The following is a 25,078-nucleotide window of genomic DNA, read 5'->3' on the forward strand; positions in this document are numbered from 1 at the left end:
GGGTCTCAATCAAAACACAGAGTGTCCACAGGGGTAAAACAGGGACAAATTACAGGGGCAACGACGGCCAGCTCAATGCACCAAAGAGAAGAAGGGACTATCGACCAACCAAATAAACCATCTGGCCCTCGATGTTCTTTCATTCACCGTGTTAGGCACACATCCAAAGAATTACCAGAAACGTACACGGGAAGGAAAAGGCAACCAATAATTCAGAATAAAAATAAGCAAAGACTGTCAAGTAAGTAAGATCATCTTGGTAAGAGAAACAGGTAACAAGATGGACAGAAGTGGATGCAACAGATGGAGAACTGAATGAGAAGAGTGTAATGCATATGAAGAAATCACATGGATATTCTAGACCTATGAAATAAACTATCTTTCATCAAGCATTCATCGATGGCTTAACAGAAAACTCGGATGGCACAGGAAAGGACAAGATTGGTGGGTTCTGACACAGAGCACACAGACAATACCAAAACCGGAGAGCAAGCAGAAGAAGCAATGAAAAGAACAGAAGACACACGGTCCACTGCAAAAGGCCCATCATACTTGTACTTGAGGTCCCAGGGAAAGAGGGACAGAGACAGAAGCAACATCCAGAGAGAGAACTGCCAAGGATCCCAAACTGAAGAAAGACACCAACCCCCATATTCAAGAGGCAGAATGAAAACACATGTGCGCTTACAGGCACACACAGCACACGCGTGCACATGTACACACAGGCACGCATCACACACAGGTCACGTGATCATCAAAATACAGAAAAACAAAAACAAAAGGGAAATCCGAAAAGCAGCTGTGGCGGGGGGTGAGGGTTGGGAAGAGACACCGCCTTCAAAAGAACAGTACGTCGTGTAGAAACACAATAGGGGAAAATCAAGTTCTGGCCACTTGGGGTTTGGAGGGAGACTGGAAGAAAATAGTATATTTGAATCAGATTTTTAAAAAACCTTTTAGGTAACGCATTGAGTAGTCAGTGAAGTATTCAAAAATTTACGACACATTATTTAAATTTCACAACTTTCTGAACTAAATATTATTATTACTTCCTTTTACACATAGAAACTCTAAGCTCCTTGCCAAAGGCCTCACAATTCTCAAATCACGGAATGAAGACACAGGCCCAGAGCGGTCTGAAACGACGGTGATGCTGGCAAACACTCTGCTACCATAGTGTGTCATGCAAAGAGAAGGAGGCGTGAGCACTTGTGGAATGATGGAAGAGTTATAATATGCAAAGATTAAAGACCAGAAAATAAAGGGGGTGGGGACCAACTCAAAGCTGCAGGGGACAGAGAATAAAGCGGTGTAACCAAGTTAAAGTGACAAGTAAACAGGAAAACCGTGAACCCCGCTTGCTCGACGCAGTGAGCGAGAGCGATGGAAAAACGGCACTTGATCAAATCACACTATTTACTTTTTCTCTCACTCTGCTAACAGTTTAAGACCAGGGATATAATGATACAATACGATTAGACTTTAAAACACGTATGGGGTTTCACTGCATAATCTTAATGAATTCTCTGAAGACAACTCAGTAGATCAAGTGGTGAGATCACTAATAGAAAAAATATAAATCTTTTTTAATAGTTAAATGATAAAACAAGTGAATAACTATGACAATTTCATCAACATTGCAATGGATTAAAAAGCTACGAAACTATATACTGAAATACAAAAAATCTCAAATTCCCAAATGAGTAACTATGAGAGTTCATGATGCGCAAAATACCAACCGTGAAATGAGCATCTTTTAAATATATAAAAATAGAGGATAAATCATGGAATAAAGGCTTCAGTATTTTAACCTACCTCCAAGCCATAAACATGTAAGAATATGTTGGCAGGAAGAAACTGGAAAAACAGCTCTTACCGGGAGGATCATAGAAGAGACCACCCAAGGGAAATAGTCCTGAAGTCACGTAGCACAGCATCAACCATCGGACCCAGGCACCGAACCCGTCACAATACACAAGAGCAGGACACTGCAGGGGGTTCGAGATTCACTCGCACCCTAGTAGCTCATGTGAGGAAACCTAAATGCGCCTGGTCCTGATTAACCTGCTCCATCCGAATGACCTGTGGACAGACTGGACAGAGGAGAGGACGGACAGAGGAAAAGAGACTTGTGGGTTCCTCAGACCGTAAAAGAAAAGCCACAATGACCAAAACTGGTGGGACATGGCCCAGGCACCATCTGGACACGTGCTTCTGACATTATAAAACATCAGGGCTCAGGAGACGATGTAATCTCCCAAAACCATCCAGTTCAACAAACTCCAATTCAGACTCGCTACGAATGTGACTGCCTAAATCTGTCTTGATATTACAGATAATCCTGGACACGAATATTAAGTCCCTCCTTGAAGCCCTTTGTTACTCAGAGTTAAGACGTCCGCAGTCCACCATTTGCCCTGACAAGCTGCCCTCGGGGATGCCGCTGCGGCCTCCATCCTTTTCACCTGACCTGCAGGAGGACCGCCAAAGGCTTGCTCCTCTACCTCGCACCCCGTCTCCACACCCGCCGGAGGTGCAGGCTGCAGCTACAGGCCACCACACCTCTCGAAGGCGTACCTTCAGGCCGGGCCTCTGCCTTTCCTTCCGCAAGTACTTCCTTCCCCGTCCACAACTCCACCTGGACATCTACCTGAGAGTATTGCCAACCCATCATCTATGTCTCAGTTCCCGAAGGCTGTCTTTCTCACGTCCCTTAAAGGTACCCACATGCCCTCAGCCCACTTCTTTCCTGATCCCTCCCCCTCTCCCATCCCACAATCCATCCTTCAGGCCGGGCCGTCGGCTGTGCCTTCAGGGTTGACCGTCTGCCTGGCCACTCTTAGCACCTGGGTCCACACCACCATCACCTCTTCCTGGAACGAGATCTTTTCAGCGCTCTCCCTGCTCCAGTGCGTTCCGTCTGCCACGACCTTCCGACTCAGACCATGACCTCCACACACTCCTAGGGCACGTGAAGAATTTTGAAAGACAGCAGGTAGGTCCAGATGGTTTACAGCTGTCGATTCCTGATCCCTGGCTCAGCTAGTCCTTCCTGTCCCTGAAAGCTGACCAAAGCTCCTGAGGTAGCACCCGATGCCATTTCGCCTTCACCACATCCTACCCCATCACCGCTTTTCTGTCACTTACCAGAACGAAGGCCTCCCCCTTGCTCCTCCTGTACTGTGCTCCACAGTGAGTGGTAAAAGACACTGGAACACCACAGAATCCCCTGTTAACCACAAAGCCTTTCTAAAGTCAAGGCGTCACTGAGCCTGGGACAGAACATCCAGTCTCCTCCTTTGCGTTCATTTCCATAAAAAGAGGAGCATGACAGCAGACACACGCCACCTGGCCTAAATTCATCTGCCCTAAATTCAGGGACAGTGAAGATGGGATGGTGAGAGTGGTGGCGGTTCCTGCTGAGAGATCCTGCCTCCTCAATCCCGAAGGATCATCAGGGAAGGGCATCAGGCTGACTGGGAGCCACGCACAAAGAGAACAGGAAAGAAAGGCTGGAGACAGCGGAAACTCAACTCACCGAGGCAGAAAGCTCACTGCAAAGACCTATACTGTCTCGAAGCATGAAATTACCTCAGGTTTTGCTTTAAAAAGAAGAAAAGAATCCTGGGAAATAATTCACACACGTTATCTACAAAGTCACAATGCTGAGTCAGGAGCCAGAGCCCGCCCACTCACACATGCCTCGGTCTGTCTCAGTTATGTATTTTCTGTGATATTGCAAGGAGGAAGAGGTGAAAGATGCTACATGAATTTCCAGTAGACCAATTTTAAGTCAGTAAAAGAACCCTTTCTCAGAACTGATTATATATATATATATATATATATATATATATATATATATACACACACACACACATATATTTAATATTATATAACATAATATATATCTTTTCTTAAACGTTTATTCAAACTTAGAGGAACAGTATCATAAAGTTTTTACACAAAGAATATCGGGTACTATAGATTTTTACTAAGCCCATATATCTACCCCCTCATCAGGAAGGTAAGCACCTTCCTGCTTATTCATTCCTAGCATGCCCTTGTTAACATTACATGAACTTCGAAAACAGTGTAATTCATCCTACTGTAAAGACATACTATACACATTTATAATATACAAACAACATACCTAATAATCATTCAATCTTCATTTCGAAGCCCCACAGCATATCATTTATGTTTACTATTAATTTCCACCAGACTTTACATCACCCTGGTCATAGAATTCATTCATGGGTACATGAACTGAAATTTTATAAACTCTCTCTCCATCTTCCTAAGAGAGGCATCCCAATGGCATTATATTTCATGTTTAAAAATTACCAATCATACTATTAATTTTGCCATTTATATCAATTGTGCATCAGTACTATTTAGGATAACAATTCGTTCTGACCGATTTTCACACTTAGCATACTGTAGCCAAAGACACTAAAACTTTAGAAACCTTACTTCCATGTGTATATATACGGGTCTGTACATGTACACACATACACACAGGAAAATGACCAGATACTTATTAAAACATCTTCCCATTATAAAAGCCATAAAATAAAATCTATGGAGGAAATGAAAGAGACAGGAGTTCAAGAAGAAAAGCAAATATAATTGTTCTGACAGTGAAAACGGAGAGCTCAGGTAAAGTTCAAAGGGATAATAGCATCAAATTATCATGGTAGTAACGTTCTATTGGATACATATTCAATGAGATATAACATACTTTTACAAGGTCAACTGTTCCCATCCACCAGAAACTCCATCCTGTACTATTGATACTTGAGATGAAAATGTTTGAGGTCCAATTTAAAAATGGGGAGGGAGTGACAGTTTTGACAAATTATGGAGGGAGATCTTGAGCACTCTGCTGAAGCACAACCAGTGTGATTGCTTGCACAAAGAACACAAGGCTCACACCACCACCGTCACGACCCTGCAAGACACAGGGGCTTGGCTGCTCAACCTTTCATAAAGCCCTCGTTCCCTCATGCAAGGGTCACAGCCACAGTGGCCCTGCTCAGTGAAGCCAACGCCCCAATGTCTTCCCACTTCAGAATCGGCACCTCTCTATTCCCTCCACCTGGAATGCTCTTTGACATAATCCCTCTCACCATTCAAAATTCGACTCTAAATGCCTCAGAAAGAATGCTCGGACTTTCAGTTTGGTTATGTGTGTATTACGGTACTCTGCATGGTCATATTTTGTGTCATTTCTTATAACTGCATGGGAGTCCACGACTATCTCAAAGAAAAGTCTTTACAAAACGCTCAGGGGCTGCCTTCTGCAAAAGATCTATCTGCACCCGCTAACCTCTGCCATGACTCCCCCCTACCCTTCATCACTTCCTTGCCTGTCACCCAACATCATTCCTCCACAGTACCCACTGCTTTCTGAAATTACTGATTGATAAGTATTAATATTGATGAAAACCGCATGATCTCAGTCATTTACCGCCGACTGACACATACAGTCCCAAGGTAACACAACACAGCTAGTCTACTACCCTGAAGGGACTGTGCACTTTGAAGACTTTGGGATATGTTCACTGTGCCTACAGAGTAGTCCCATGCTCATTATGTCATTTCTGCAGTGAGTAGCACCATATTAAGAGGTATCGAGGGCAGCCCCGGTGGCACAGTGGTTTAGCGCTGCCAGCAGCCCAGGGCGCGATCCTGGAGACCCTGGATCGAGTCCCAGGTCGGGCTCTCTGCATGGAGCCTGCTTCTCCCTCTGCCTGTGTCTCTGCCCCTCTCTCCCTCTCTCTCTCTGTGTGTGTGTCTCTATGAATAATAAATAAATAAAAATCTTAAAAAGAATAAAAGAGGTGTCGAGAAGAAGTGAAAGGTACTCCACCCTCTGGTACAGAATGTGTTTTCATGTGAGGCTCAGGGACCAGGGTTACTCTCGACTATACTGCTCTCAATGACATCAAGCACTAACCCACTAAGAGACTTAGGCGTGCCTCTGCTGTTATGACATTTTGGTCAAAATGGCAAAGTGCATCTTAATTACAGTTTCAATAGGTATGGACTTATAGGTGTCATATATTCAACGACCTTTCCGGTTCAGGATATAACTGAGTACACTTAGGAAATGTAAAGTTAACACATTAAAGCTCTGACAGATGATAGGACAGAAAATTCTATCCAGAGTTTCACCGATACCATGAAATTATCCTTTTCATGGCCCACATTTGTGATGCTCTAAATATATGCACAGTGTAAAGTAGTCAATCTGGATTTCTACAAAAGGACACTGAGCACAAAAAGGAAACATAAAGACAGTTCTATGAAATGAATCTCATAAACTATCGACCGAAGAATATTATATGTTTAAACTAAACAGTCTTTGACTACATGATATTTATCATACTCAAGATAAAAATCGTTTAAAAAATAGTTGATAATTGATGATTAAGACAAAATTCGTAGAACACTAGCATTATTCTTTCCAAGTATTCCAAGCAGAAATTCTTATAGGACACAACCAAAAGTATGGGCTATTTACTTGCTGTTATTGTAATAAAAGAACAAAGAAAAGTAAGACCTCACAAAATGTTGAAATAGCTATCTATAGACATTGTAAATTTTTAGGAAGACACTCTGAAACATCAATACGATTGCAAACACACACGCATGCGCATATTCTGGTACGATGAACTTGAAAATTAACAAGCTATGTTGGAGTTACAAATAATGATCCTAATTATTTTTTTCCCAAAGTAGTAAACAGAAATACTACCTCAAGGTTTTCTGATCAGTGACAAAGTCATTAATAAATGAAATCAAAATGGCTAACAATCAGTAAAAAACTGTATTTCTGAGGGAAACATTTACTGCTATGCTAGGCTTCCATTCCGTATAGGCAACAGATTCATTTTAGTGTGTAAAATGCTTGGGGTGGAAGAATGCTTTCGACAAGAAATGAAAAAGATTTTTCCCTATCACAGTAACAAAAACATATATTCATCTTGTTTTCTTTTTAACTGCTCATCTTCCTAAGAAAATTAAGTAATGAGGAAGGCCATAAGATGGGTAGGAAAACATAAATTGTAAGAAGCAAGAGGTTCATTTCCCTTAAACAAAACTCCCAGAAAGCAGGCAAGAAAAAAAGATAAAAGGCCTCAACAATTGGAAAAGTTGGGGAAGGAGGGGAATATCTGAAAGCAAGCAAGATGAAAATAATGAAAATACCAGCTGACATATAACAGGGATAGAATGCAGTCTAATCCCCAGACTCCTGAGCAAGGACGTATGCAAAATTAGCACGGGAACACAAAACTACAACAGAAAGACGGGACGCGTAGCATCGGGACCAAGTATCAAACAAAGCATATCGAATTCGGAACTTGCTCATCAAACCGGATTAATTCTCCCTTTTGACGAAATGCGTTTTGAGTTCAGGTTACGTCACAGGAATATTTTTATGGAATGACTTTAAAAATGTAGAGAAAGACTCTGATTCCTCTGAATCCCCTTAGTGAAAGAAAATCTTCAAATGCTGCTAAACTTAATTAAAAGCCACGAGGGATCGATGAAATGAGGCATTCAATACAGACTGTGACATTCTGGGCCAAAACTGAAGTGTCATCAAAAAGTAATGGTTTTGGTAGACCCTGGCTAACAAACCAGAAAGGACATCAAACACAAAGACTTTTTTTTTTTTTTTGTCAAGAATGGTAACACTGGCGAGAGAGAACCTCAAAGTGACATACATACATACATAGCGACAAACTGAGTATGTATATTCAGCGTAAAGACTCACCAGAAGCATGTGTCCATGCCTCTGTGGACAAAACCAAACCAAACCAAACCAAACCAAACAAAACAACTTTGGTTAACAGATCAACACTACATATTAAAATCCAGACACTATAAATTCTGGCACAGAGGCTGAAGCACACATTACATGAGAACACTGTTGCTGTCTCTATCTGGTGAAATACAAAGGAGTGTGAACCTCGTAAATGCAATTTTGGGTATCAAAGTCCAACTGAAACTTTGTAATGTGCTCTTGAGTTGCAATTCTCAACGTAGCAGGTGATAACCTGATATAGAAGCGAATACCACCGCGACTTACGTTAGCTGCATGTGAATTGTTTAAATATCAAAAGGTGAAGTACGACAAATTAGGAATAAAACACAAATTTATGGAAAGGGTGCTTCAAAGAATGAAACCTGGATAAAACTCAAAACCAGGAATCTTCCCAAGTGATCCTTCACTACAAAATTAATTCACATTAGTGGAAGGCTTTGCTGCGCCCTGTGTTGGGAATGTTTTTGTCCTATCGGGAACAGTTCACGCAAAATACCGAATTTCCGTATGTCACCCTTATGTCCCGTTGTTTTGATCGGAAAGAGCATCAAACCTCTGTGATAAATTTAAAATGAATTACAATTTTGCTGGAGGTTTAATTGCTAAGTAATTTGTTTGGACAGTTTAAACCAGTTACAATTTTAGTCAACTTATAAATTTGTGGGCAATCATATGGGAAAACTCATAAAACCACAGCTAAATTCCTAGGGATCAAAGTGTTATAGACTGAAATAGCCTTTAACTAACAAATGAGCATTATGATTGGATGTCAACTGCATTCCTATATTTTAATTCAATTGCATATGTAAGAAAAAGTAGAAACCATTAGGCCGAGTAAGGAATAAAAATTGCTTTGAAAGCAGCAACACTATGGAAATCTAAACAGAAATTCCAAACGTCCTGTCATTCTTCTGGGAGTTCAGAGCAAAAGTCGTTCTTACGTGAAAACGGATTGAAGGTTGAGAGCCCACAGGACTCCCTGACGGTGCTTCGTAAGTTAGAAAATGAGCCCATAGATAGGAGATCATAAAGACGCTTTTCATCCAACAGAGACGGCTTCCTTACTACTACTCACCCAATTCCTGAACTCTGTCATGAGCTAGTGAACCCCTAGAACAAAGCTGAGAACGAAACCTGGGTTTCGGCACGACTCCACAGGTGAACTCAGAACCAGATTAAAACCAGGGCTTACGAGAGCTTTCCCGCTGTCAGATTCACACGGGGGTCATCCCTAATCCCACCACAGACCAGCAAGAAGACAGCAAGCTCCCATCCTTGCAGGAGTGCGCCGTGGAAGCGTCACAAGCCAGAGACAGGGGGGTTGTGTCCCTCAGAGTGAAGCTACAGGAAATGGTTTCCTTCTTTTCATTTTGTCGATCTTAAGGAACTTTCATAAAACAGCTCTGAATCATGCAGTCTCCTTTAAAAATGTTCTCCTCATAAGGAAAACAGAAGAAAAATCAACCACCACAGGTCACGCTTGAAAACGCAGAACTTCAGAAGTTGCGGGAGAAACACCTGGAAGACCTCTTTCCTTATACCATTTCATGGAAAGTTTCTCATGAGAAATTTACGTAGTGGGTTGTGTTTTATGAATCAGACCCGAATAAAAAGAGAGACTTCTGCCACGAAACTTAAAGGGTAAGAAAATCTCCGTGTGCATGCCACTCCCAGCATCATGAGTCATGTTTTTCCTACGCGGACTGTTCCAGAGTCTCACCCTGATCCCCCCCGCACTGGTCCTTACAGAGGCGCTAAAATGCATTACCACTGCAGTGGTTATCAGTCCTCCTCCGATATCCGAAGAAAACTAAAGACCGAGGAGGGTCCTCAAACTCCCAAGCCCGACCTGGTGAAAATGACATTTAAAGTCCTTAACACCCGAGAGGAAGTGGCTGAACTTAAGAGGCAGGCCAGGCTCCAGCAGAAGGTCCAACTCCAGACCCAAGCCTCGGGGGCAGCCCTGCGGCCGGCGGGCTCCCCGAGCCCACAGAATGCAGGAACCAACCGAACCCTGCCTGGGGCTTGCTTCAGATGCGGCACCGAGGGACAATGGCCCGTCAATGTGCCAATCCCAAGGAGCCAACGCGGCAATGCCCTCAATGTCGAACGATGGGCCACTGGAAATCCGCCTGCCCAGGTCTCGGGGGATCCTCGGCGCCTCCACACAGAGGAAACCCTGAGCCGGGAAGTCCAGCCTTTCAACGACTCAGATTGGACGATGACTGACGGGGCCCAGACTCGGACACCCCCTAACCCAGGCCAAGCCCAGGGTCCTGCTCCAGGGAGCGGGGAAGCCCATCTCTTTCCTGTTGGACACGGGGGCGACCGACTCCATTGTGCCTTCCTACTCGGGGGCCAGCTTCCCCTCTCCAGTAGCGGTGATGGGAACTGATGGCACCTCCTCTATTCCACGGACTGCCCCCCTCCTCTCTTGCAGCCTGGATGGGTTCTCCGCCTCACGCTCCTTTCTTAGAATCCCTAACTGCCCAGCTCCTCTTTGTCGAAAATCCTGACATCTATCTATCAGCTTCTCCTCGGCTAAGTCCTGCTACCCTCCTACCTACCCCCTCTGCTAACCCGGAACCCTCCCATCCCTGCTCTCAACTCCTGGAAGAGCTGACTCCTCCACATCCAGGACTTTCCAATCAGCCCTTCCCTAACCCTGACCAAATACTCTTTGTGGCCAGAGACATGCAGCATAGGCCGTCGTTACCCTAGACGCCATCCTAGAGGCAGTTCCCTCCTCCTCGGGACAAGCTCTCGGAAGGCAGAACTTAGAGCTCTCACCAGGGCTCCTCGCCTGTCCAAAGGGCAACGAGCTACCATAGACACGGACTCCAAATATCCCTCCCTCAGCACACATACACATTCTGTCCTATGGCAAGAGCAAAGGCTTCTTACAACCAAGGGAAACCCCATAATCTATGGGCCCCTCATTTCAAAACTACTAGGGGCCCTCAGCCTTCCGACTGAAGTAGCCATTGTCCACTGTCATGGACACCAATCCTCCAAGGACCCGGTGTCCCGGGCCAAAAACAAAGCCGACTCAACTGCCCAAGCCACTGCCTTAGGCTCCTCACCAGCTCCCCTCCTCTTCCTCAACACACCACATTCCCTCCACTTACACAGATGAGGAAACTCACACACTAAAAGAGATGGGAAGAATAGCCGGGGAAAAATACTGGATCTTCATTCAGAAGAAACTCGCTCTTTCAAACCATTTAGCTCCTATGATCATTTCAGACATGCGCCAATCCCTACACATAGGTCCCAAGGCCTTACACCAGTTCCCAGGACCCCTTTTCTACTACCCACATCTCCAAAAGGTAATTAGAGAGGTGGATTAGTCTTGCAAAACCTGCTCCACTGTAAATGCTCAAGGGGGATTTCGCAGGCCAAGACCCAATCACCAGCTCCACAGCTACCAACCTGGCAAGGACTGGCAGCTTGACTGAAGAAAACCCACACCCCCGCCCCCGTGAGTGGGACCAGGCCTAACCCTGAGGCAGCCCATCCAGGTGCCTCCCATAAATTCAAGCAACAAAAACATTCTGTTTTTCCGAGATAGGAAAACTATCCCCCCCCTCGCCCTGACTGGAAAAGTCCCTGAACATGGTCATGTTGACCTTCAAAGAAATCAATCACGTCATAACCTGAATGCTATGCTACTCCCGCGTTTTCTTTGCCTTTAAAAGATGCCTGTAATTGCTAATCGGCGCTCTGCCACCTCTGAGGATGAGAGCCCGTTTGTGCAAACGTTCAATAAACCCTCTTGCTTGTTGCATCTGCCTGACTGGGGTCTGAGTCTCTGGGGCGACCACCGGGACACGTTGGCACCCGTGAGCAAGGGTCCAACAGACTTTTCCCACATGCCGCCCAATAAATCCTTTCGCTACCTATTAACCTCAGTGGACGCCTGTACAGGGTGGGCAGAGGCTTTCCCTACAGCTCGGGAGATGGCGGATGTGGCGGCCACCATACTCACCGAACACATCATTCCGAGATTCAGCCTCCTGGAGATCCTACAATCTGACAACGGCCCGGCTTTCATCTCCAGCATCTCCGGGCACGACTCCGAGAGCCTAAATATTACCTGGAAACTCCATATCCCATATCACCCCCAGTCTTCGGGTAACCTAGGGTGGGCTAACGGCCTTCTCAAGGAACATCTCACCAAACTTACTCTTGAATCCCCACCTGTCCTGGCCGACCCTCCTCCCGCTGGCTTTAAGAAGGCTCAGAGCCACCCCTAGAGGGCCGTCGGGCCTAGTCCCTTTGAGCTTCTCTACGGGGCGGCCCTTCCTGCTCCCTTAAAATCTTCCAACATCACCTCCTCCTCTCCTATCTTACTTACCTACCTTCCCTAACTCGTCTAAGAGCCCTCCTGCGGGCCCATGTGGATTCAGTCACCCGTACTCCAGGAGCACCCACCTACAGGCCTACCCAACTCAGGACCAGGGCCCCTTCTCCTGGATAAAACTTATCCAACAAGGCACTTCCCTCGCCAGCCTTTCCTGCATGGGCAATCTGTCCCACGGTTTCATCTGTGCCTCTTTAGGCAAAACTCCCCTTGTGGCCATTCCCCTCCCCAAGTGCATTCAGCTGCACCAGCCCCGCACCCACACCTCCAGCGCCTGCCTCATCCCTCTCTCACTAATGTTGCCCTATTTAGTGACCCTCTCAACCAGCAATTCCCCTTCTGTTATTCCGCCCCTAAATCATCCCTGTGCAACGTCACCCGGTCAAAAGTCACCTCTCATCATGCTGCTATTGGCCGATTCTTTTGGTGCCAGGGCTCCCTATCTAAATCTCTCAATACCTCTGCCTCCCTCCTGTCTGCCTGTCTCCCAAGTTCCGCGATTAACCATCTATAGTCAGGCAGAAGGTAGCCCTCCTCACCAGCACCCCCCCCCCAGAAAAGCAGAAACGAGTGATCTTTCTCCCACTGGTTGTCGGGGTCTCCCTGGCCTCAACCCTGGTGGCCACTGGGTACGGGGCCCTTATTCCAGTCTGCAGATTCCTCCAGGGACCTATCCGAGAGGCCTCAGATGGCTATCGAAGCTTCGGCAGAGTCTTTTGCTTCCCGACAATGCCAAATAAACCCGGTGGCCCAGGTAGCTCTACAGAACCGATGTCTCTTGGACCTCCTCACGGCCGAGAAAGGAGGAACTTGTACGTGTCTCAATGAAGATCGCTACTACTACATCAACGAAACAGGTGGAGTGGAAACCAATCTCCACATCCTCGCCAAAAGTCGGGAGTCTCTCCAGACACAGTATCACCCTGTCGGCCCAACTACACCCCAATGGTGGCAGACCCCACTAACCACATGGCTCCTCCTCTCTCTAAGCCCACTCCTGATCCTTGGCATACTATTAATGGTGGCCCCTTGCTTTTTCCGAATCATCAAGGAAGGAATCCACGAAATATCTCAGTTATCAATCAACTAACTTGTTTTATATCCCTACGCTGGCCTGCCCACCTCCAACAGGCACCACGACGCCCCAAAATCAGCAGGAAGCAGCCGGATCTGAATCGTCGCCCCATTATAACATAACAAAAATATATGAATGTTGGGCCAGAGAGACTGGGAACCTCAAAACGGCCGACCCCAGGCCAGGAACCTCCCAAGAAGGCCACCTTGCTGCCCAACCCTAACTTAGCACACCAAGACCTGTAACCCTTGCCCTAATTGGAATGCCGCCCTGCCATCTTCCCACAGAAAACTCTTTAGAGACCTCACTGCAGTTGGCTTGCGTGCGACACCCCCACCCCTTGCTCTCTCCCTTGCCTGCGGGTGCATAATCTAGCCAGAGAGTGCAGCCCATTAAAAGCTGGTTTCAACAAAAATAAATAAATAAAAATGAAAGCCTGTTTCGACCAACTTTTGTCTGGCCTCTCTTCCAGTTCACTACCAATCAGATTAAACCTGACAAAAACCGTGTTCCTTTTGTTCCAAACTGCCACTTAAAGGCTGTTACAGCTAATCTCTACGTTGTTAGGAACTATATTGTTCCAAGATGTGTGAAACTGGCAGGGACATAAATTCCAGAGATCATTCACTCTTGGCTTGAAACGGGCTCATGGTACCTGGTATTAGGCTATGTTCTTTGGAATTTGTAGACGAATCTGACCACATCTACTTCTGATGTGGAAAAAAAGACATCTTATCTTATTTAGCGAAGTGATAATGCAGTGTTTTAAATACATCCTAGCTTAGATGACACACGATACTTTGCTCAATGGTTCCCAGAGCCTCAGTCGTTGTGATTTGATAGCACGCAAAGTCAATGAGAAACAGACACGCGGAATTTGAAGCACAAAGGTACGGTCTTTCTGGATCTTCACATTTGTTTCAGTTTCTCACTAATGACCTTCAAGGCCTTGAATACATTAGTCACCTTTTTAGGCAACTTCTATGATTAAAAGTAAGAGAAGAGCAAGTAGAATGTTACCTATGCATTTGGCTGAGTCTTCGAACTCTAAAGACGATGATGAGACCACCAGTCCATGCGGTGTCAAACTGAACAATGCAGCAGAGGCAACAAGAAACTGCTCGACCCAGGAGTAGGTGTGAGTGAAGGCTCACCGGAGGAATCCTTCTATACCATAATCGACAGTCTGTACACGTCACTGCCTCGGGCTTGGCTCGGCTTCATCTGGTGCACATCTGTTGGTCTCACCCAGGAATTCAAGAAGGGCACTGAACACTAGTGATGAAACGGCTCTGCAAGGATATTCTGATTGTTCCATCACATGGGCCTCTTAACAATCCTAGCTACCCAAACTGCATTCTCAGTGTGTTTCTCCAAAACAATGAGGTGCCAACCTTTATCCGAACTCTTGAATACCACCTTCGCCTGTGGCTGTCCTGTTGTGGGGACACCTTTCACAGCTGCATGCTTTCCCCGTTTCTCATTGTGTCCCCTGCCAAGTTTGGACCCCTAGAATACCTACCCTTGTCCTGTGCCCAGGCTTGCCCTGTCGGTGATTCATTCACATGGACATTCTGCTGTGGGCGTTGTCCTCTCAGGGCTCGCGATATTTACAGATATTTACATTCCTTCCCAAGCTTTGCTGTAGGCCAAATCCTTGCTCCTCACCTGGTCCCATCTGGTCTACCCAGACTCAAAAAAAAAAATCACAACCCACAGTGAAAATAAAGGAAGAGCAGGTGGAGATTTTTCCAAGCCCAGACCCTGAAGACAAGAACTGAGGAAGACGGACTCTACATTTACTGTTGTGAGGATGAAAAGAGATACTCAGGATGATGCATATTACACAACATCTCACAAGCTTTCCGTGCCTTAAGTATCTAGCCCATTGTTCATTCCATGCAAAGCTGTGAGACTCAGGCACTCTTTCAGAGCCTTCTGGGACAATACGGGACAACATGTATAAAGTATGGGATGATCACCAAAATGAACCCGATTAAACTCAAAAAATGGACATAATTCTTTTATCTCCTTTTTTTTAAGGATTTATTTATTCATGATAGATATAGAGAGAGAAAGAGAGAGACAGAGACACGGGAGGAGGGAGAAGCTGGCTCCATGCTGGGCGCCTGACGTGGGACTCGATCCTGGGATGCCAGGATCGCGCCCTGGGCCAAAGGCAGTCGCCAAACCGCTGAGCCACCCAGGGATCCCGATCATCTGATACCTAATCCCCATCTCCCTACAAAGGTGGTCAATGATTCATCATGTTGTTATCTGTTTCTCACCCCAACATTTCTATCTACCTGTATCCGTCCATTTGCTTATGACTGAAACCAGGCAGCCATATCTCTTTCTACATCTAACCCACGACCGTTCTAATTTAAAATATACTTTACATCCATCTTATTATTTTCTTCTCTATAGTCAGCACCCAGGTCACATTTGTATGTCCCACTGTCATCTCTCACTAGAACTAATATCTTTGCATTCTGGGTGGCCTTCCAACTTGTAACTCAAGTCTTTCAATTTTTTTAAAGACGACTTTTATCTCCTAGAGAGAGGATGAGAGAGAGTGCATGAGTCGGGGCGGGGAGGGGCAGAGGGAGAGGAAGAAGCAGACGCCCCAGTGGGCAGGGATCCTGACGCAGGGCGGATCCCAGGACCCTGGGGTCCTGACCTGAGCCAAAAGGCAAAGGCTCAACCGACTGAGCCCCCCACACACAACAGGTGTCCCTAACTCTGTTCTTTTCTGAATCATTCCCAAACTCACAACAGGTAGCCTAATAGTGCAAAGCCCCAAACATCATTATGTTGTTACTTTGCTTATTAGTTCTCTTCAAAATCTTCTCCTTGCACCTTGGATGAAATCAAAACCCTCTGAGCCAATAAAGCCTGGTGTGATCTAGTCCATGCTGACTTCTTTAGTCACATCTAATGCTGCTCTCCTATCTATTAATTATGTTCCACCTGCCCTGACCATTTTTCAATCTTTCTCAATTTTGGAGACTCCCATCAACATTTTTTTTTACATTCTTCAACATCTCAATTGCTATTAAGATTTCCTATGTAGGAACTTAGCCTTACAATATTCATCAGATATGTTACTTCTTTAACGAGGTCGTCCCTGAACCTCCAATTTACTTCTCTCCATTATGATATTTTATGGTACATTGTCATTTTCTTTCATAGCACCTTTCCCAATTTTCTTGGAGGCACTTGTTTGTATGAATATTTCTAAAGTGACTGTCCTCTGGATAGGCCGTGGGCACGCTCTGTGGGTACAAGAGACTTTTGCTTTCTACTGTATGGCAATGGCTGGTACAGGGACTGGCACATCGTTGGCACTCAATATATCTGTCCAAGGAGTGAGTGGAAATTCTGTATCTTATAGTTTATTTGTTCAATTATTCAATAAGCTATTATCTTGTGTAAAGCACGGTCTTCACCTCATTGGGTAGAGCAGAGACAGAAAGATGCAAAAGTTCCTGCTCTGGTGAAGCTTCTAGAGTGGGAAACCAGTAATTAGCAACGAATACAAAACATCACATCGCATTTTAGAAAGAGACGTGTAGCAAAGAAAAATGGAGCAGGACAACGGAAATGAGGGGTGCCAGGGAGATGGGATTTACAGTTAGAATAAATGATCAATGTAGGCCTTCATGAACAGTTTACCTCTGGGAACAGACTTGAAGCAAGTGAAGGCTTTCTGAGAGAAATTCGAGATAAAGAATTTTCTAGGCGAGGGAACCGGCTAGAATGAGTCCAAGAGTGGGCACTTGTATGGGTTTCTGAGAAACAGTAAAGGAAGACACAGAGTGGTCAGGAAGGCAGACATAGAGGTTGTGATAAAGGAGACAAGGAAGGGCAGACAGATCACGTAGGCCTTCTGACCACCATCCTCACTTTGGCTTTTACAGTGACTGAGCTGGGTGAGCCTTCAAATGGTATCAGAAGAGTTATAGGATCTTACTTTTGCTTTAAGTGGATCGAGATGGCTGCTCCGTGTAGAATCTTACAGCGGGGCATGGGGAAAGGCAGGAAAACCCCACAAAAGGCTTCTGAAGAATTCAGGCAAGAGAAGATGGTCTCTTGAATTGGGATCTAGCAGTGGAGATAATAGAAAACAGCTGGATTCTGGATCTATATTGAAGGTCAAGATAAAAGGTATTTTGCTGATGCACTGGATGGGGGTTTGAAAGACAGCAAGGAATTAAAGACACGTCTGAGGTCTGGAGGCTGAGTAACTGGGAAGACAGCCTTGCAGTCAAGTCATAGGGGTGAAGAAAACAGATGAGTGTGTTCGGGGGGAGTTGGTGAGATCATGTTTCTTTGCAGAAACTGGAGGAGAGGTTACATGAGTAGTTGGATATACAATTCAGTGGGAGAATGACAAATGTGGGATGTGTCCACCTACAAACAGCACAGAAGGCAGGGCAGGAGAGGATATCACTCCAGACCCGAACCCCACCCCGGAGTGACTGTAAACAGAAAGGACTAATTGCCATGCACCACACCTCGAGCAAAGCCTCATGCCCTTGTGTTCGGGTCGCACTCAGGGGGGCCTTACTCCTCAACTTACCAGGATGATGGGAAATATTTCAATCTGACACATATAATAAGCATGAGGCATAAGTAGGTAGCCATTTAGGACACATCCCTCATCGTCAGACTCTTCATTGTGAAACAAATAAATTAAATTTCTTCTATCAGGTAACATTTTTATTATCATGTACATTTTCTACCTGCTAAGAAAGAAAGCAATGTGCCAACATTTTGTGGTTTAAGTAAGTGTCTACAGGAATACCATACGCTGTGACGATGGCTAGAGTGCCTCACAGATCCTACTTTCATGCACTGCACACGCCTCCCAGGCACAACTGTACAATCTACATTTGAGAAAATATAGCATTTGAATAACAAGAGACCACTACGATAAACCGAGCCCATAAGGCTTATTATAAACATCTTCTAAATATAAATTGCTCTTCGAATTCTATCCTGTAGGAGGAATAGAGTTTTTCATGCAAACCAAAGAACGTCATAAAGCCGGCTGACAGACACATAAAACCCTTATCATAGCAACTTAGGTTGTAGTGATCTCTAAATTATTACCCAGAAATACAGTCTGGATCCTAATAACTAATTCACTCCAGAAACATTCACCGCGAGCCTCATGTGGTTTCCGACACGCTCTGACGCAGGCGCTGATGACACAGCGATGTGCAAAACACATCAGGCGTCTGCCCCCATCCACAGGGTTTGGTCTTCCTCGGGGGGTGGAAGAGACAATGACTGAATAAATCTGTAACATGTCACAAGGTGGTGAGCGCCACAAAGAGCGGGCACGCAGGGCAGGGGACCCGGGGCGGGGTGGCTCTCCTGTAAGTCGTGCGCTCAGCAGTTTCCAACGCGATTGTACTGTATGAGACTCTTTGACCACCATCTACTATTCAAGCACACGTAACAGAGCAAAGGCCCCGTGGAGTGAGGACAGGTGACCCAGCTTGGAAAGGGCAAGCGTGGAAACAGACACCAGGTCTTCTAAATTGCCCTCAGAGATCTTTTCCTGCTAATGCAGAAGAGAGGGGCAGCATTCCTGTTCTGCAGACTAGGAGTAGGAGAGAGAAAAAAAAGAGGTCATTAGCCTTAGGGACAACTGCTGATGGCTGTCTAACGATCACAGTTTAGTAAGTGGGAGATATATACATAAAAGGTAAGAGTACAGTTGTTCCTTGAACAACATGTGTTTGCATCCGTGGGTCCACTTCTTTATACAGTACAGCACCATACATGTCTTTACTCCCATGATTTTCTTTTTTTAAAGATTTAGTTAGTTATTTAAGAGAGAATGAGAAAGAGTGTGTACACAAGTTGGAGGGGCAGAGGGAGAGAATTCCAAGTAGACTCACTGCTGAGCATGAATCCCGATGCAGGGCTTCATCCAGAGACCATGAGATCATGACCTGAGCCAAAACCAAGAGTCAGGCACTTAACTGACGGCATCGCCCAGGCGCCCAATGACTGCACCACCCAGGCGCCCCGCTTCCTTATGATTTAAATAACATTCTCTTTTCCCCAGCTCACTTCATTGTAAAATCATATTAGTCTACAGTTTATATCATCGGTAAGGTTCCAATCAACAGTGGGCTACTAGTAACAGTCCAGTTTTGGCAGAATCAAAAATCGTACATGGATTTTCAGCTGTGCTGGGGGATGCTGTCGAGACCCCTAATCCCCACGTTGTGGGGAAGTCAGCTATATTCTAATGAATTTGTAGTTCTTCACGGAACTACACTTTCCAAATTAGTCGCTTCTACAAAAACCGAAGTAGAGAATACAGTGTTCACTGAAACCACTGCTCCAGTAACTAAATTTGAGCTACTGTTGATGAAATTGAGTACTGTATATTTCCTGTTATGAGAGTATCTTGTGCGCACGCATGCACACACACCATCCCTACAGAGCCTTGTGTGGGCTCTTTGTTTTCCACTCGATGCCAGAGAAGCTTCCCTGTTTTATCCACAAAGTTCACATTTCGAAAGCCAAACAACAGCACTGCACACATGGACTAGTGGTAACAGGAGCGAGGCATGTCTCCGTCCAGTTAGACCAGAGGAGTGGCAAACATTGTTGCCGACAAAACCAACGGAAAACCCATTTATAAATATGATGGTCACAAACGACACTTCCCTACAAAACAAAAGTGGCACATCCTGTTGTCTTGTCCAAACTCTCTGTGGCCCCAACCAATCGAGAGCTTCCAGCTTTCCTGCACTTACTTGCTTCCCTTACGTTTGTCACCTCAGATACATGACTTTTCTTTTCTGCAGCTCAGGTTTTGATTTTTTGGTAACTTCTTCTAACACTTTCGAAGGTTTAGTTGTATTGATTTCTTCAAATAATATCAACACCTTCTAGGTAAGGATCTCGTACAACTGACTGTGTTGTCTTTACTTCAAATAATTAATAAACTTCCTCTGGACTTAAGAGTCATTAGGCGCGCGCACACACACACACACACACACTCACAGTCATTACGCACCATGACAACCCACTGGTTAGTTCTCAACATTTTGCAATTCAGATCACTAGTCAGCTTTCTGCCTGGTCTTCAGACCTGCTTCAATACAACAGGTAAGTATAAAAACAACTTTCATCAGTGGAAAATCCCATAGGAGTTCAGTATTGTTGCACTCTAATGGATACATGGAAGCAAATGTGTCTTTCTAGAAACCAATGAATTTATGACTATAAAAGATACAGCACCTGTAAATTGAAGAGCTTATTCCTCAAAAACATAGCGGATAAAAAAAGTCAGTGCATACATCCAAAAAAGCCTTAAATAATAAGGGAGGAAAATAAGTAAAACATGTTAAAAAGATGGCCAAATGAGACAGGCATCCTGCCTCTCAGGATGGTTTCCTTATCTTTTATTGCATTTTATAAATGTCATAAAATAATGATGATTTTTTTAATTGGAGTTCAGTTTGCCAACATACAGCATAACACCCAGCGCTCATCCCATCAAGTGCCCCCCTCAATGCTCATCACCCAGTCACCCCACACCCCCACCCCACCTCCTTTTCTTCCACCCCTTGTTCGTTTTCCAGAGTGAGGAGTCTCTCACGTTCTGTCTCCCTTTCTGATATTTCCCACTCATTTGTTCTCCTTTCCCCTTTCTTCCTTTTCACTATTTTTATATGCCCCAAATGAATGAGACATTACCATGTTTGCCTTCTCCGATTGACTTACTTCACTCAGTGTAATACATCCAGAACCAAATGATGACTATTATAAAGGAGAAAAAACGACTTTTTTAAAATGAAGAGGTATCACACTGGGAGAATCCTTTCAATGACTGGGAAAAATATATGGTCACACAATACAATTTGCGGACAGCAGACACATACAGTGCATGTTGTCAACTTTCTCCATCATTAACCACATAACAAAGCTCTTTTAAAAGTACAAGGGGAGGCTACGGAAGGAGTTGCTACCACCTGTATTCCTGTTTGCAGTTTCTTCCTCATGTTTGTCAAGACAGAAAGTAGCATTTTTTCTTTCTTTCTTTTAAGTCTGTAGTTTTTTTTTAAAAAAAAGGGCAAACCGATAGGATTTTCAACTTTTGGTGACAGTCATGGAAATCTGGAGACTCATGAGTTCTAAGACTAGGGGTTCTGAACTGAAATTAAGATTTCAAGGATTACAGTTAAAGTCTCAGAGCGAAAGACATGAGGCTGAGTATTTTTCAACGAAAGCCCAAAGAGAAAAACAGAGGCTGACGACAGAGAAGAGCTGTGACATAAACCACAGATGATGTCGGAATTGTGATTTCTGTTAAATCTTGCCATGTGTGCATGGATGTACGTACAGATACACACACATAGATCTCCAACAGTTCTTGTTCCTCAACGGTTATGCTCAAGGTTTGGTGGGGGGACCATCATTCTTTGTCTTGGCATATTTTGCTTACTTTTTGCTACGAAAAGACATAGAAAATGAAGTATAAAGATAATTTACAGATTTCAACTGTAAAAGAAAATATCAGGTTTTTAGTCCATAAAATCCAGACACCGACTGATAAAGCATCATCCTAGGAGGATCATCACTAGAAAAGTCCAATGGGACACACGGAAAAACGTCACGTTATCTAATTCCAAAGACAAAATTATTTTCACACTTTCTAGAGGTATTCTATATTTAATGTTGACGCCTGATGGAAAGGTCTGAAGTACTACAAACGCTCAGACATTGTAGAAAAGGATGTAGTACTGCCACGTCTACCATCAATTCTATCTAAATAAGTGCTATTTTATGGTGTTAGTTATTACTGTATATAAAACTACTGAAGACCAAGATTCTTTGGACATATTCTTACAGTTTCCCCAAATGTGTAAGATGGAAACAGGACTTTTTTGAGCATTCATTTTTATCCCGCCTGATTCACTAGCACCTCTCAAAAATAAGCTCTAGGGAATCATGAAGTCCATTCAATAATTTCCTACTAAACACCCTAAATTACATAGAAGACCGCCATGTTGATATAGATCTACTCAGGTTGTCAAGGAATTATTTAACTTACATTATGAGCAGCTACAGTTACCAGTGCTTCCAGTCTGGGATCTCATTTCTAAGTGTGTGAGTTGGTTCTCCTGTTTCCATAATAACCAATTTAACAATCAGCTTGGCAGTCAACTGCTTTAGAGTTAGTTTCATTAATGTTAGCTCTCTTCTCCTTTCTTGGTTGCAATTTCCTCCTGTTGTTGCTGGACCACCTTAGTGAAGTCCTCGTACACTCATTTCTTTAGGTGAGCCGCCATGACTGCCCGCCACACCACAGCTTCTTGATCCATGATCTTTCAATGGACACCGAGGCTCCTTCCACAGTTTGCCTACTGTGGACATTGCTGCTATAAACATTGGGGTGCAGGGATCCCTGGGTGGCGCAGCGGTTTGGTGCCTGCCTTTGGCCCAGGGCACGATCCTAGAGACTCGGGATCGAATCCCACGTCAGGCTCCCGGTCCATGGAGCCTGCTTCTCCCTCTGGCTGTGTCTCTGCCTATCTCTCTCTCTCACTGTGTGCCTATCATAAATAAATAAAATAAAATTTAAAAAAATAAAAAAAAAATAAACATTGGGGTGCAGCTGTCCCGGGCATTATGCTGAGTGAAAACAGTCAATCGGAGAAGGACTGACATTATGTGGTCTCATTCATTTGGGAAATATAAAAATTAGTGAAAGGGAATAAAGGCAAAGCAGAGAAAATGAGTGAAAGTATCAGTGAGGGTGACAAAACAGGAGACACCTAACTCTGGGAAACAAACAAGGGGTAGTGGAAGGGGAAGTGGGTGGGGGGGTGGGGTGACTGGGTGATGGGCAATGAAGGAGGCACTTGGCGGGATGAGCACTGGGTGTTGTGCTATATGTGGACAAATTGAATTCCAATAAAAAATTAAAAATTCAAAACAAAGAAAAGGGCTTATTTAAAATAAGCAAACATTTAACTGATGTATTCAGTAGGTCGAATAAATGGAAATATATGACACTAAAAAAAAAAACAAAACAAAAACACAACACCGGGGAAATCTTCAGGGTTCTAAGGAATGTCATTGATTTTCAAAAGATATCCGAATGATATAAACAGGAACACCACAAGTACAGAAGGAAAAGCTACCGGAGGCACCGATATGAACAATTTCACTAATACATTAAATGCCATAGATCGTTATGAGAAAGATTTAAATGCATCAGTAAATAAGAATTTTTAAGCCATGGACTCAGTTATTTTTTTAACATAAGGAAATATGCAATAATGTATTTGAAATGTGAAAAAGTCCCTGTTTCCACGGCCACCCTGGAGGAAGAGCACGCCAAGGGGCATGCTATCGGGATCCCCCACATGACGGAGCAGCCACCTGACTCAGTAGAACAACCGACTTCGGCCACTGAGCAACATCCTTAACGAAATCAAGAGCCCGCCAGAGCTACTACAAGGGGGCGAGCTGAAGCTTATGGGCCTGAGCAGTTCGAGCCGGGCATGGCAGTTGGTGCTGAGTGCTTGGCTCGAGCCGAGATGCCAGCTGCTGAGGCCAAGACAATTTACATGGCAGTCACACCTCTGATTCACTGTCCCGACCTGGAGGAGCCACCTGCACACTTGGCCACCCTGCAAGAAGAGCTACCCCGGGCACCCACTATCAATGTCCCTGGCATGCCTTGCCAAAGGAGTCACCTGCCTCAGTGCAGCAACTAGCTTCGGCCCCTGAACAACAACATCATGAACCATGTCAGCAGCCCACCCCAGCTCCGAAGGTGGGGCCTAATGAAGCTTCTGGGCTTGAGGTGATCGAGCTGGGCAGGGCTGTCGGTGCTGAGTGCTTGGCCAGAGCGCAGATGCCAGCTGAGGAGTCGAAGCCAATGCACGAGGTGGTCACACCTCTCATTCACTCTCCCGACAAGGAGGACCCACCTGCAATCTCGGCCACCCTCGCGGTAGATGATGTCCGGCGCATGCTATCAGGGTCCGCCACATGCCAGTGCGGCCACCCGGATCAGTGGAGCAACTAGTGTCCGCCCCTGTGCAATATCCTGAACCACCTCAACAACCGGCCCCAGCTCCTACCTCGCAGCCTTTTAAGCTTCAGGGCCAGAGGTGATCGAGCTGGTCACGGCTCGAGCCGAGAAGCCCGGCTGCTGAGACCAAACCAATGCACGTGGTGGTAACACCTCTGACTCACTGTGCCAACATGCAAGAGCTACCTGTACCCATGGCCACCCTGGAGGAAGAGCACGCCCAGGTGCATGCTTTCGGGTTCCCGCACATGCCGGACCTGCCAACTGCCTCAGTTGAGCGAATGACTTTGGCCACTGAGCCACATCCTGAACCCAATCAAGAGCCTGCCACAGAGACTACAGTGAGGCCAGCTGAAGCTTCTGGAGACGGAATACTTCCAAACTCATTCTATGAGGCCACCATCACCTTAAGTCCAAAAGTAGAAGAAGATCCCACCGCACCAAAAAGGAGAGTTATAAACCGATGTCCCCAATGATCACAGATGCAAAAGTTCTCAACAAGATACGAGCCAATAGGGATCCCTGGGTGGCACAGCGGTTTGGCGCCTGCCTTTGGCCCAGGGCGCGATCCTGGAGACCCGGGATCGAATCCCACGTGGGAATCCCAGTGCATGGAGCCTGCTTCTCCCTCTGCCTGTGTCTCTGCCTCTCTCTCTCTCTCTCTCTCTGTGTGACTATCATAAATAAATTAAAAAAAAAATTAAAAAAAAAAAGATACGAGCCAATAGG

General features: G+C 45.1%; 1 protein-coding gene across 17 annotated transcripts in view; it reads right to left on the reverse strand.

The window, feature by feature from the left end:
* The window catches only part of LOC140599793 (adenylate cyclase type 1-like), a 531,081-nt gene that overhangs the window by 325,579 nt on the left and 180,424 nt on the right, over nucleotides 1–25,078 (reverse strand). For 3 of the 17 annotated variants that reach the window (XR_012002788.1, XR_012002786.1, XR_012002781.1), the window contains exons 1-2: nucleotides 3,148–3,531; nucleotides 1,877–2,093 (exon numbers count right to left, since the gene is read on the reverse strand). The exons of 10 other annotated variants lie outside the window; for them this stretch is intronic. The gene's annotated coding sequence lies outside the window, so the exon portion shown is untranslated. 4 more of the 17 variants (XR_012002780.1, XR_012002787.1, XR_012002782.1 and 1 more) reach the window with 4 other exon arrangements.

The sequence above is a fragment of the Vulpes vulpes genome, chromosome 7, assembly GCF_048418805.1.
Source record: "Vulpes vulpes isolate BD-2025 chromosome 7, VulVul3, whole genome shotgun sequence".
In the NCBI taxonomy this organism is placed as follows: domain Eukaryota; kingdom Metazoa; phylum Chordata; class Mammalia; order Carnivora; family Canidae; genus Vulpes; species Vulpes vulpes.